The following is a 13,902-nucleotide window of genomic DNA, read 5'->3' on the forward strand; positions in this document are numbered from 1 at the left end:
CTTAAAGGGATTATCTTGGAATTGGACAAATCACAGATGAGGTCAAGGAAAGTGTAACATAATAAATAAATTCATAGTTGCTTGTCCCATGAGCGTGCCATGCATATGCCACCGGAAGTCCAAAGCCACATGTGACACCTCATAGGTAGCTGGACATACATCAGTGACATCCTGCAGCCACTGAATAGCCTCAGCCGGCACCTGCAGCACACGGCTGTTACGGTTCTGTTTATATATATAAATTATAACTTGACAGAACCTCTTGACTGCAGTAGTGGCTGCAGTCGAGGTCCGCAAGCCCTAGGAGGGCGGCCGTTTGCCTAAGCAGAGCAGCAGTATGTCTGTGCGGCTCTAGTGTGTACAGGGAGCAACACACGTTCACCAGTTAACTTCACTGGGTGAATGTGTCTGCGCAGCTCCCAATGTGAACAGACTGCAAGGAGGCTTACACCAGTTGGCTTCACTGGGCAAAGGTATTTGTGCAGCTTTAATGTGAACCGGTGGCAACAATGGTTCACCAGTAACTTACTGGGGAATGGCACCTGAGTATAGGCTGCAGCAAAGGCTGCCAAGGGTTAAATGTCACCCCTGGTCAACAACACAAAGGGCTCCACAAACAGCTTTGGAGCTGCAATACTACTGGACAGTTCAATCAGGCTAATTAGTTCCCTACCATCAGTACCCAAGAATCCTACCTAGAATTCCTGAACTGACAACCTGCCTTTCACAGGAACCTAGCCCTGACCTCCTGTCTCAAAGTTAATAGTCAAAGTGTGAGCACCCGGCTGGTGTCGGCTCACACCATATAAAGGGCAGTGGCCATAACCTCACTGGGCATGCCCAGTATGGGCCGAATGGGACTTAGCCTCTGAGTGCCTCCAAAATGTCTGAGCATGCTCAGGAGGAAGAGAATGGGACTTAGCCTCAGAGCGTCTCCAAAAAGTCCGAGCATGCTCAGTAGGCCAAACACTGGACTTAGACTCTACAAACCTCATCGTCCGACACCGAGGACGAGAGCTGGATCGACCCGCAGGTGGCGCTGTGGGCCTGAAGGAAAACCTGCGGGACCCCATCCTAACAACAGCATTCCAATGACAAATGCACAACATGTGCCTAGCGAGCGGGAGCAGACACCAGAGTGCAAAGGACAAATGAGTACGATATTTTTTTAATTTACCTTTCCCAGCCTCCTCTGTAATTTGTCCAATCCCTAGTCAACCGCTTTAAGGACTTACCTTAGTTTGGACATTAAGGCTGGGTAGCTTTTTCATATTTTCCATCTTCTCCATCCAAAATTCATAACTTTATTATTTTTCTTTGGCCAAAGTCATATGTGTGCTTATTTTTTGCAGGGTGAGCTGTATTTTTGGTGGAAACCATTTGGGGTACATATAATGTTTTAATTAGTTTTTATTAATTTTTTTGGTGTCTGCATAAAACATACAATTCTCATTATTTTTTTGTGTTTTGTTTTTATGGTATTCATTCTGCAATAAAAACTACATGGTAACTTTTTCTGGCATGCCGTTTCGATTTCAGCAATACCAATTATGTTTTACCACTATTACTGAATTTATTTGCGCATTGTAGTAGTTTTTTTTTTTTTACAGTGTTGACTGTATGGGATAAATAACAATATTTTAGACACATATGGCAATAAATAAGATGTTTGGTTTATTTGTGTGTTCATTAGTTTTGAAATATGGAAAGGGATTTTTACACCTATTATTTCTTTTTTTATATTTTTAAAAACTTTTTCACTTACCTTGAAACATGAGTATGCTTTATCCCCTGTAAAATAGAATGCAATACCTCTGTATAACTAATCACTTAGTGACGTGTTAGTATTGTGCATAATGTTAAGGGGTTTAAGATGGCCATTTACATTGGATGTGTATTGAACCTATTAAAATTGGGTATTTGGACATATAATTTTGGGGAGATAAGGATCAGGAGATGGTGGGGAGATAAGGACTGGGCAGTTTTGTTCTCGAAGAGATAAGCTGCTTCCAGAGGAATCTCAAAGCAACTTTCTTCTCTTCCTGTTCAGAATGGCCAAGAGTGTATGTGTGTGGGGCTGGTGGCCAAAAGAGTATTCAGCTGACAAGTGTCTAAAGTTTTGTAAGGCTCTGGTGTCAGGGGCAATTTTCTATCCATATCATTAGATTGATTGTTATCCAATCATTAGATTGATTTTTACATAGGCTACAATGCAGTAATTCTGTATTGCGGTCATTGAAAAATGTTAGCACAAGCAGCACTCAATACTAACTTTGCAGTAGCAGACCTGGGCCATCTTTAGAAGGCTCCTGGCTGACATGTCCGTCAAAGAGCTCCATCAAATATGCTGTGGTGGAACTGCTCGGGTGGCTGAAACAGCATTGAAATTGAAAGTGACCTCTGATATGCTCTTCAGCAGGCACCATTTGCTACTGTATGTCAGGAAGGGGTTAAATAGTGTTTTCCTATCTAGATCGAGTATGTCACAAATATTGTCACGCTTGGTGTGACATTACAGAGAGCCACCTTGGTCACATTACAACAAGCCACCTGACGCATGAATGAACCATACAATACTCAGATGGTGCATCATCTAAGGTGTGAAAACAGTAACAACTGACTAAGGAGCAAAAAACTGTAGCATGCACATGCACTGACAGAGTATCTCCCAGAAATATGTACAGCAAGTTATCTGTGCACTTGGAGTCAATCCTGAATGTGCTTAATGTGAACAACTGTATTGGTAGCTGTCACTTGTGAGATCTCATTTAGAAGAGAAATGATAAAGTACATTGACAACTAACTTTATTCATTGCAGATATTATGAATTTAGTCTATTTCCAAACATATAAAAGATATCTGTATATAGATATATTTCACAGCTATTCTGTATATCATGTAAGCTTTAGACTGAAAATGCTATGTCCTTATAACTAGGTATAATTGTGTGGCTGTTCCATTTAGAAAGATTATATCACCGGGGCAGCAAAGGGAAATGTTAAACATTGTTAGCGATGAAATAAAACATATTGTCATTTATGTCTATTGCTCTCACTAGGACAATGGTAGCTGCTAGTCTGTGCAAAGTTCTGGAATTTTAATAGTGAAGAGCAGTGTAACATGCTGTGCCATTCTTCTCTCTTGAAATCATAGAAAACACTCATTGACGGTTTTGGGATTTTTATTACTATCCAGTTTTGAAAATATATAGCAAAATTTAATGCAACCCGACAAGAAAATGCTCTAAGGACGTATGTATGGATCCACAGCCAAACAATGCTATGGAAAACACTGCAGTGTAAACACATTGCATTTTTTTCTGCAGAGTTTTTAACAGAATGTCCGCAGGTATCATTGAAATGCTGCGAGCTGGGCTGGAGCAGATAGACAAGAACCACCCACTTAAACAATAGAATGTGGAGATTTGTATTGTTATTTGAGAGGTTCGACCCTTAGGTTGGTCCAGGCTAATTTCTTTACCATTTAATATTCCATATGATTTACTGGGATGCTGGAAATAAGAAATTAGGAATGGGGTGGAATTAGAAAACAACAGTTTTTGCAGCAGTTTCATGTGGAGTTTGTTCTTATGGCGACCACTGTGCAGACAAAATTAAATGTTACCTGTATTCTGTGGGTTGTTCAGATTTTGGTGATATCAAATTTTTATAGTTTTTTATGTTCTAGCACATTAAAAAAATCCAAAACTGTGAAAAAAATTCCCATATTCTGACATTCATAACTTTTTTTATTTTTGTGTATATGGAGCTGTGTAAGGTGTCTATTTTTGCATGGCCAGATGTAGTTTTTATTTATACCATTAATGGGAATGCCTGATGTATTGATCACTTTTTATTTACATTTTTTGGAATGCGAAACAGCAAAACCATATAGGAAAATGCTTTTATACATTTGAAGTTAGAGCTTTTTTTCGAATGCAGGGAGATCTAGATAAAAGCCCATAGGATGCTTCATAAGGCTTCTGGCTGTCATAGTAACAAAACAACTTATGCAAACTCACTGCGCGGGAGCTCTCCTGTTCTGAAAAATGTGGGAACTTGTAAAGACTTGTATGCCCGTAATCAGACTGGTCCTGAGACATGGCAGATATGACAGCCGCTTTACTTCAGTGTGGCTGCCATTTTTCTCTGCTTCCCGACATCAGGTATTTAACCCCTTCCCGACATGCGCCGTAATAGTACGGCGCGTGTCGGGTCTGTAACTATGGCGACCGCCCGAGAGCCGGGCGGCCGTCATAGCCGCCGGGTGTCTACTGCTTTAAGCAGTAGACAACCGGCTCTAATGCCTCCAATCGGTCCCCGGACCGATCGGAGGCATTAACCCCTCCGGCGCTGCTGTCAAAGGCGCCGGAGGCGCCATTTTCCCGGCGGCGCATAGGCGCCGCCATTTTGGCAGGGATCGCCGGCTCCTGGAGCATGCTCCAGGGCTGACGTCCCGTTGCCATGACAGCCGGGAGCCTTGTACAGGCTCCCAGGCTTGTCTGCAAATCCTTTCTTTTGCAGGCTGGTCTATGCAGCCTGCAAAAGAGATGATGATTTTTTGCAATGCAATGCAATGCATTAGCATTGTAATGCATTGCATTAGTGATCAGACCCCCTGGGGTTCAACACCCCTAGGGGGTCTAATAAATGCAAAAAAAAAATTTAAAAAAAAGTAAAAAAAAATATAAAAAAATATAAAAAGTATTAAAAGTTCAAATCGCCCCCCTTTCCCTAGAACACATATAAAAGTAGTTAAAAACTGTGAAACATATACATGTTAGGTATCCCCGCGTCCGAAATCGCCCGCTCTACAAATCTATAAAAATATTTTTCCTGTTCGGTAAACGCCGTAGCAGGAAAAATAGTCAAAAGTGCCAAACCGCCGTTTTTTCACTGTTTTGATTCTGATAAAAATTTGAATAAAAAGTGATCAAAGCAATAACATTTCCCGAAAATGGTAGAACTAAAAAGTACACCCGGCCCCGCAAAAAAAGACGCCCTATGCATTCCCGTACACCTATGTATAAAAAAGTTACGGCCGTCGGAATATGGCGACTTTTAGAAAAAAAAATTTTTAACACCGTTTTGGAATTTTTTTTAGGGGTCAAAATGTAAATAAAACCATATAAATTTGGTATCCCTGTAACCGTACCGAAACACATAATATAGGGGACATGTTATTTTGGCTGCACAGTGAACGCCGTAAAACCAAAGCCCGTAAGAAAGTCGCAGAAATGCATTTTTTCTTCAAATCCACCCCATTCTGAATTTTTTTCCTGCTTCCCAGTACATTATATAGAATAATTAATGGTAGCATCATCAAGAAAAATTTGTCCCGCAAAAATTAAGACCTCATATGGCTCTGGGAGCGGAGAAATAAAAAAGTTATGGGGTTTAGAAGGAGGGGAGTCAAAAACGAAAAACGAAAATCAAAAAATGCCATCGGCGGGAAGGGGTTAAATTTGGCAGCCACCATAGCCTGCTGTATTATACAGCAGAGACCCAGCACTAATACCTGTGATCAGGCCCATCAAAGGGCCATTTTCCCGGCCGGGTATACATGAGTGCCACCATTTTGGCTTATATCAAAGTACTCAAATACTGTGAAACACATACACGTTAGGAATCCCTATGTTCAAAAACGCCCCGTCTATAAAATTATAAACATATTTTATCCTTATGGTGAATATAATAGTGAGGGAAAAAAATTAAAACGTTCCGAACCATTTTTTTGCCTCCAACAAAAATTTTGCCTCTTAGAAAAATTTGAATAAAAACTGATCAAAGCAATAAATATTCCCCAAAATGGAATAACTAAAAAGTATACCTGGCACCGCACAAAAGACACCTTATACATTTCCATAGATGGAAATATAAAAAGTTAAGGGTGTCAGAATATGGTGACTTTAAGAAAAAACTTTTTTTGCAAAATTTTGGATTTTTGTTCAGGGGTAAAAATGTAAATCAAACTATATGAATTTGGTATCCCCAAAACTGTACCAAAGCATAGAATATAGGTGACATGCCTTTTTGGCTGCACAGTGAATGCTGTAAAAACAAAGCCTATAAGAAAGTCGTACAAATGCACTTTTTCTCCACTTTTACCCATTCTGAATTTTTTCATACTTCCCAGTACATTGCACAGAGTAATAAATGTTACCATTATGAAGAACAATTTGTTCTGCAAAGATTACCCCTCATATGACTCTGTGAATGCAAAAATAAAAAAAGTTATGGGTTTAGAAGGCTGCTTTCTTCCAAAAGCAGCACCTCTCCTGTTCATGTGCGGCGAATGTGAAAGGTGCTGAGCTGCAATACACTTCTGTAGATAGGACTGGTGCAGTTTGGGGAAAAATAAGTATTTTTTTTCTACTACTTTACAACCCCCGGAAATCCGAATGAGTGAAGATGCACTGACATAGCAGACTTCTGTATTCAGAGAAGAATACCCAATAGCACCCAATATGTGAAGTTTTTACAGAGTAAGTCAAAGTGCAAGTCTGTATGCTAACTTGAATCATAAAATAGACATGATCTTGCAGAGCAAAGGTAGATAATTTGATTACATTGCAGTCCTACAAATATATCAGAAAGATTCCTGTTTTCAGTGAGTCCCCCCCCCCCCAAAAAAAAAAAAAAAAAAAAAAAAAAGGCATCTTACAGAATTTGGGAGTGCTCGTAATGTAACTCCATAACATTTCAATTGCTTCTAAGTGTTGAGACTTTGAGACTCAGGAAAGGGAATATGAGCCATACCTTTCTATATGATGATGTTCATTCTCAAGGATTTTTGTCTTGCAATATTCAACAGTAGAAGTGTGAAAGAAAGCGTTCAGTCCATTCAAAATGAATTTCTAATAACTATGTAAGTGCCGTGCAATGAGAGCTTAGGTTCAAAGAAAAGGTCTGTAAATGTCTGACAGATTCTCAGATATTCTGCTATTTCTGTCGGAACACAGACTTGCTAAAGAAGGGTAACATTAGAAAATAAGGACATTGTGTTACAGAAACTCATACAATAGATATTCACTGCTGGAAAATATAGCAATCCAGAATTCTGAACGATTTTTAATCCTTCTGCTGTATAAATACGGGTGTTATGGAATCGACACAAAATAACAATATATGCTATAATAATGTCATTTCTCCTAAGAACACTATGCAGTTCACAGTACATTAACCTACTTCTTTTCTATCTCCCAGATTTGCATGCACCAAATCCGTAGAACAAATAGGTATTACTGCACACTGTATAGTAGGGATTTATGCACATATCAGGCAATGGGGAAAGGGAATTGGCTTAGAGAAAATTGCAAGTGCATTCAGTAGCAAAAGGGAAAAAAGACAGGAAAACCGGAAGTCTTTAACCAGACTTACTTAAAGAGGACCTTTCACCACCTCCAACAAATCCAGCTCTTTACATAGTTTAATAGATGCTGCTCCACTGACTTTGGAAAAGTGAGAAATTTTCTCTAGACCCCAGTGTCCCGGAGCAATGCATTCTAATATACTGTTTAGTCTCTGTACTGTAGGAGGGCGGTGTCAGGCAGGAGCAGACAAGGGGTGTGATTCTGAGTTCTGACACTGGCTGACTATGGTTGTAGCTCTGAATCACACACTCCTGCCTGACACTGCCCTTCTGACATTACAGAGCTTTGATAACACATCAGGCATCAAATCTTTATGCATATATTGATGAGGAATCAGAATGGTGAGGGCTAGAGAGAAAATTTCAATTGTGTTGGAACCAGTGGAGCGGCGCCTATTAACAGATGCTTAGAACTTGAATTGGTGGAGGTGGTGAAAAGTCCCAGACTTGGACTGCTCAATATACATATCTCTCTATATTATAAAAATGAATTTCTGTCTGTCTGTCTGTTCTTTATGCGTGACCAAATGACTGGACCAATCTTCACCAAATGTGGCACACAGATACTTCAGGTGTCCGGGAAAGTTTAAGGAGAGGCCTCAACTCGCTCGGAAGTACCGTTGCTGAGATACAGCATTCCAAAAACAATGACCTCCCCCATTAGTTAATACAAACCTTCAAGTCTTTCACTCATATTCGAACTACAATACCACAGTCACTCCACATACACAATCCAACACTGATATCCAAACTGAGGTACATGCATCAGGGGATTAGATACACAGGTCAGCACACAGTATCACACGGTGGAGGATTAGATACGCATGTCTGCACACAGTTCCACACTGCAGAGGTTTAAATATGCGCGTCTGCACACAGTTCCACACGCCGAAGGATTAGATATGCGCGTCAGCACACAGTATCACACGCCGGAGGATTAGATACACACATCAGCACACAATATCGCACGCCGGAGAATTAGATACACGCATCTGCACACAGTACCACACGCCGGAGGCTTACATGTGCGCATCTTCATACATTACCACACGCAGGAGGATACACAATACCACACGGGGAGGATTAGATACGCGCCTCTGCACATAGTACCTCACACCGGAGGATTATATATGCGCCATAGCACACAGTATCACGCACCAAAAGATTAGATACGCGCATCTGCACACAGTTTCACACGCCGTAAGATTAGATACTCGCGTCTGTACACAGTTCCACATGCTGGAGGATTAAATATGCATGTCTGCGCACAGTTCCACACGCCGGAGGATTAGATATGCACATCTACAGACAGTACCACACACTGGTGGATTAGATACGCACATCTGCAGACAGTACCACACACCGGAGGATTAGATATGCACCTCAGCACACAGTACCACATGCTGGAGGATTAAATACATGCCTCTGCACACAATACCACACGCTGGAGGATTAGATACGCGCCACTGCACACAAAACCACACGCTGGAGTATTAGATACGCGGCTCTACACAGAGTACCACACAAAGTTTTACTCCAGGTTTCCATAGCAACCCAGACATTTTTCTTCACTGCTGTATGTCAGCTTTAAAGGGGTAGGGGGCTTTAGATGACACTGTTACACAAGGTCACAGTCATACAGCTTTATTTCAGGTATCCGTCACAACTGATTGCAGGTTTTTCACTGATATCCAAGATGAGATACACATGATAACATGGCGCTTATGGACACATACACAAACGATATACAAAATTCACCAGTGCAAAACTGAACAATTCTTATGGGGCCGCAACACAAACAAAAAATGAAATATACCCGTGCAAGGCTGGGTCTTCTTGCTAGTCCCTTGAATAAATAAAAATGAGTTTCTGTATATCTGTCTTTTCTTTAGGTGCAACCAAACGACTGGACCAATCCTCACCAAATTTGGCAAACAGATACATCAGGTGTCTCGGAAGGTTTTAGACCGGGTCTCAGCTCTCTAGGACATACCGCTCCTAAGATACAGTATTTCAAATAAATTACCTGCACTACACAATACAAACTTGCAAATCTTTAACTCATATTCCAACTGCCATACACACGGTCACATGTCCCTTATCAGCCAATAGAAGCTCACAAGTGTTTAGTCTACACATGCACACAGCTTTACTCCAGGTTTACATAACAAGCCAGCCACTTTTCTTCACTGCTGTATGTCAGCTTTAAAGGGCAGGGCACTGTGGATGCCACTGTTACACAAGGTCACATACACACAGCTTTACTCCACGTTTCCATAACAACCTATCACTGGTTTTCACTGATATCCAAACTGAGATACACATGATCACATGATACTTAGAGAGCAATGGAAACTTGCAGATTCTTCAGTCTTCACATACACACAGCTTGATTTTGGATTATTTATCTTTTGGGACTATTGCCTGTTCTCTGGAGCTGTCACCCTTACAATTCAGTGGTGCTATCGATTTTTGCAATATACATATATAATATACAGGTATTAATAGTTTCTTTTTGTAATTAAAAAATTACAAAGTGAATGAACAAAATATAAATGTAAATGAAATCAATATTTGGTGTCACCATCCTTTAGAGTCCTGGAAGTGATGAGATAGCCCCAAAGAGCCCTGCTTTCAATATCATCAAGTCTTTCTGGGATTACAAGTAGAGGTAGAAGGATTTAAAGTGAGTCAACAATCACAAAACATCTATGGTTAGTTCTCCAAGATGGTTTGTGCAACCTCCCTGCCAAATCCCTTCAAAAACTGTGTTCAAGTGTACCAAGAAGTATTAAGCTGTTTTGAAGACAACGAGTGATTATGAAGATAATCTTGTTTCCCTTAGTCCTAACAGCGGCACAATGTGGGGTATTTCTGCCCCTGTGTGCTGGTAGGACAGGCGGATATTTAATTAGCCAATCAAATGCGTGGCAGGCCCTATAAGAGGGCACAAGAACCTCCCCTCTGCGTGTAAATACAAAAGTACCTCCATTACATTTATATACAGTTTTATACATAAGATATGATACCCAGGGTGGGAAATCTTGTGCCGCTGTTAGGTCTAAGGGAAACAAGATTATCTTCATAATCACTCATTCCCTGTCGTCCTCAACAGCGGCACAATGTGGGGATATAGCAAGCAGGTCCCCAAGATGGGTGGGACAAACCCATGACCGAACTTAAACTGGTCTGGGCAAAGGCAGTGGAATCTGCCACTTGGTCCTTCAGGCGGTAATGCCGAATGAAGGTGGATTCAGATGCCCAAGAGGCAGCTGCATATATTTGGTCCACAGACAAAGCACTTCTTTCTGCCCGTGAAGTGGACACTGCCCTGGTTGAATGGGCATGAAGGAAAGATGGAGCCGACAGCCCTTGGGCGGTATAGGCGACTCTAATAGTCTCGGTAACCCACCGGGATATTGTAGCTTTGGCGGCTTTGGCGCCCTTGTTTTTCCCCGTGTAGCTGACCAACAGGTTTTCAGTCCACCTAAAGGGGCGAGTGCGCTGCAAGTAGATCTGCAGGCATCTAACCACATCCAGCTTGTGCCATCTTTCTTCTTCAGCAGAAGAAGGGAACGGAAAAAATACTGGAAGGGAAATCAGTTGGTTCCTGTTTACAGCAGATGGCACCTTGGGACGAAACCCAGGGAGGAACCTAAGCTGTACATGGTCAGAGAAAAAGGTGGTATATGGCTCCTCAGCGGACAAAGCTTGTAGTTCACTAACGCGTTTGGCAGGTGTGACTGCCAATAGCAGCGCCATTTTGCCGGTTAGCGACTTGAGGGAGACCTCTTCCAGAGGTTCAAATGGCTGGCCACATAGGGCGTTCAGGACCGGAATAAGGTCCCATTGGTGGACAGGGGTGTTTACCACCGGTCTCAGCCTAGTTGCCCCTTTAATAAAGGTGCTCACTAAAGGATCCTGAGACAAACGCCTCCCCAGATAGGCGGACAGGGCCGCTACGTGTACCTTGAGTGTGGCCGCAGCAAGACCTCTGTCTAGTCCGTCTTGAAGGAAGTCCAGGATCGCCTCCGTAGGGGGATCGGTGGAGTCCACTTGATGCTGCAGACACCAGGCATTAAAGATGTTACCTATTCGACGGTAGTTCCTGTTAGTCGAATCTGCTCTGGCGCTGGATAGGGTCTTCAAGACGGCTTGTGACAGTCCTCTATTTCTCAATAGGGACTGGTCAATCTCCAGGCTGTCAGGTTGAGTCTCCTCAGATCCTGGCATCTCAGCTCTCCTTGGGTTACCAGGTCTGGGAGTGGGGGAAGCCTCCAATATATGCCCTGACTCATTTGTATGAGCTGAGCAAACCAAGCCCTTTTTGGCCAGAACGGGATTATGGCTATCCCCGAGGCTTGGTCCTGTCTTATTTTTATCAATACCTTCGGTATGATTGGAATTGGAGGGAATATGTAAAACAGCCTGAACCTCCATGGGATGGACAGGGCATCCACCGCCAAGGGATTGTCCTCCTGGTACAGAGAGCAGAAGGTCCCCACCTTGGCGTTGAGTCGGGTAGCCATAAGATCGACCTCCGGGAGACCCCATCTCTGGATGATCTGTTGAAATACGTCTGGATTGAGAGACCATTCTCCTGATACGGTAATACCCTGACTCAGCTGATCCGCTACTATGTTCAGGGAGCCCTTTATGTGAACAGCGGATAACTGGACCAGATTCTTCTCCGCCTAGGCAAATATGAGATTCGTCTCTCTCAGCAAGGTTGGTGACCTGGTGCCCCCTTGTTTGTTTATATAGACTACCACCGTCATATTGTCTGATCGGTTTTTGACAGACTTGCCTTTCAATTCTGGGGCAAAGTGTACTAGGGCCAGGTACACTGCTCTGAGTTCCTTGAGATTGGATGACCCCAGCTCCGGACATCTCCATCGTCCTTGTACAGTTTTGTCTTGACAATGGGCTCCCCATCCCCACTGGGATGCATCTGTTGTCAACAGGGTCCACACTGTCGGGACCGTGGACCTTCCGTCTTTCAGGTGTATCCACCATCTGAGGGAAAGACGGGTAGCGGGAGAAAGGCAGATCTTCTTGTGCAATCCCCGTGGAGACCTGTTCCAGGTTCTCAACACTTCCATCTGCAGGGGACGCAAATGCCATAAAGCCCAAGGCACCGCCCTGGCCGAGGATGACATCAGGCCCAGGACTCTCATGGCGGTCCGGATGGTTACCTGCCGAGTGCGCAATAGGAATCGTGCACTGGCTTGGATTCTTTCCTTCCTTGGACTGGAGAGGAAGATCTGCATCGCTTCTGAATCCACTATAAATCCGAGGAATTTTCTTCAGGTGGATGGAACGATTTCGGACTTCTCCCAATTGATAATCCTAACTCCTGTAGGAAGTTGATGGCAAGGTTGAGCTGCTGGAGGAGGGCAGCAGGAGACTGAGCTTTCAGTAGCCAGTCGTCTAGATAAGGGACGATGAAAAGACCCTGAAGTCTGAGGGCCGCGGCGACCGGAGAAATCACCTTGGTGAATACCAGTGGGGCGGATGTGATGCCGAATGGCAGAGCTGTGAATTGATAGTGCTCCCTGTGGCCGGCCATAGCGACGGCAATCCTGAGGAACTTCCTGTGGAAATGAGCAATGGGGACATGTAGATAGGCGTCCTTCAAATCGAGGGTAACCATCACCTCTCCTGGCTGAAGAAACACAGCCACGGAATCCACGGTTTTCATTCGAAATGACCTCTTCCTGATAAACCGATTGAGGTACCTCAGATCTATTATCATCCTCCAGCCCCCGGTGAACTTGGGGACCAGAAAGACGGGGGAGTAGACTCCCAGACCGAGGTCTGAGGCTGGTACCTTCTCCAGGGCGCCCTTGGTAACATATTCGGCAACCAAGGCTTCTAGACTGGCCTGCTGAGAAGGTGGAAGAGTTTGGGTGGAAACGAACCGATCTGGAGGTGGAAGATGAAAGTCGATGTGATACCCGTGTTGTATGATCTTCAACACCCATGGGTCTTGGATATGGGTGAACCATGCTCTGGAAAAGGAGGAAAGACGTCCTCCCACAGGAAGGGGGGCCACAGGGAGCTGCCCCACGTCAAAACTCAGGCTTCCTCTTGGTGTCCTCCTTGGAAGCGCCACGACCAGCTCCCCTAGGGCGATATCTAAAACGCCGTTGTTGGGAAGGGCGTCTATAATTAGAGGAAGAACCTCTGCCTCTAGAGGGAGCACGTCTGCCCCTGGATGCTTGAGGTAGGGACCTTCCCCTACCTTCAGCTAATCCCTCCATAATGGCGTCTAAGCTTTGGCCAGACACCCTTCCCGGCTCAAAGGGGAGAGCACAGAGTGCTGCTTTAGATGCAAAATCTGTCCGCCAAGGCTTTAGCCAAAGGGGTCTACGGGCCGCAGTAGACAACGCCATAGATTTGGCGGAGATTTTTAATTGATGGCAGGAGGATTCCGCCAAATAATCTGCAGCCCTATGAACTCTTTTCATAGAGGCCAGAATCTCATCTCTGTCTACGCCCAAGTCTATATCCCGCTCCAAGGCGGCTAAG

The 13,902-nt window shown here is 43.5% G+C and overlaps 1 protein-coding gene across 5 annotated transcripts in view; it reads right to left on the minus strand.

The window, feature by feature from the left end:
- The window catches only part of TRPC3 (transient receptor potential cation channel subfamily C member 3), a 356,160-nt gene that overhangs the window by 330,643 nt on the left and 11,615 nt on the right, over positions 1-13,902 (minus strand). The window contains exon 1 of one of the 5 annotated variants that reach the window (XM_075287089.1): positions 7,380-7,439. The exons of the other annotated variants lie outside the window; for them this stretch is intronic. The gene's annotated coding sequence lies outside the window, so the exon portion shown is untranslated. Of the gene's footprint in view, positions 1-7,379; positions 7,440-13,902 lie in introns of those variants that run through there. 5 annotated transcript variants of the gene reach the window in all.

Source organism: Leptodactylus fuscus, chromosome 1, assembly GCF_031893055.1.
Source record: "Leptodactylus fuscus isolate aLepFus1 chromosome 1, aLepFus1.hap2, whole genome shotgun sequence".
NCBI lineage: Eukaryota > Metazoa > Chordata > Amphibia > Anura > Leptodactylidae > Leptodactylus > Leptodactylus fuscus.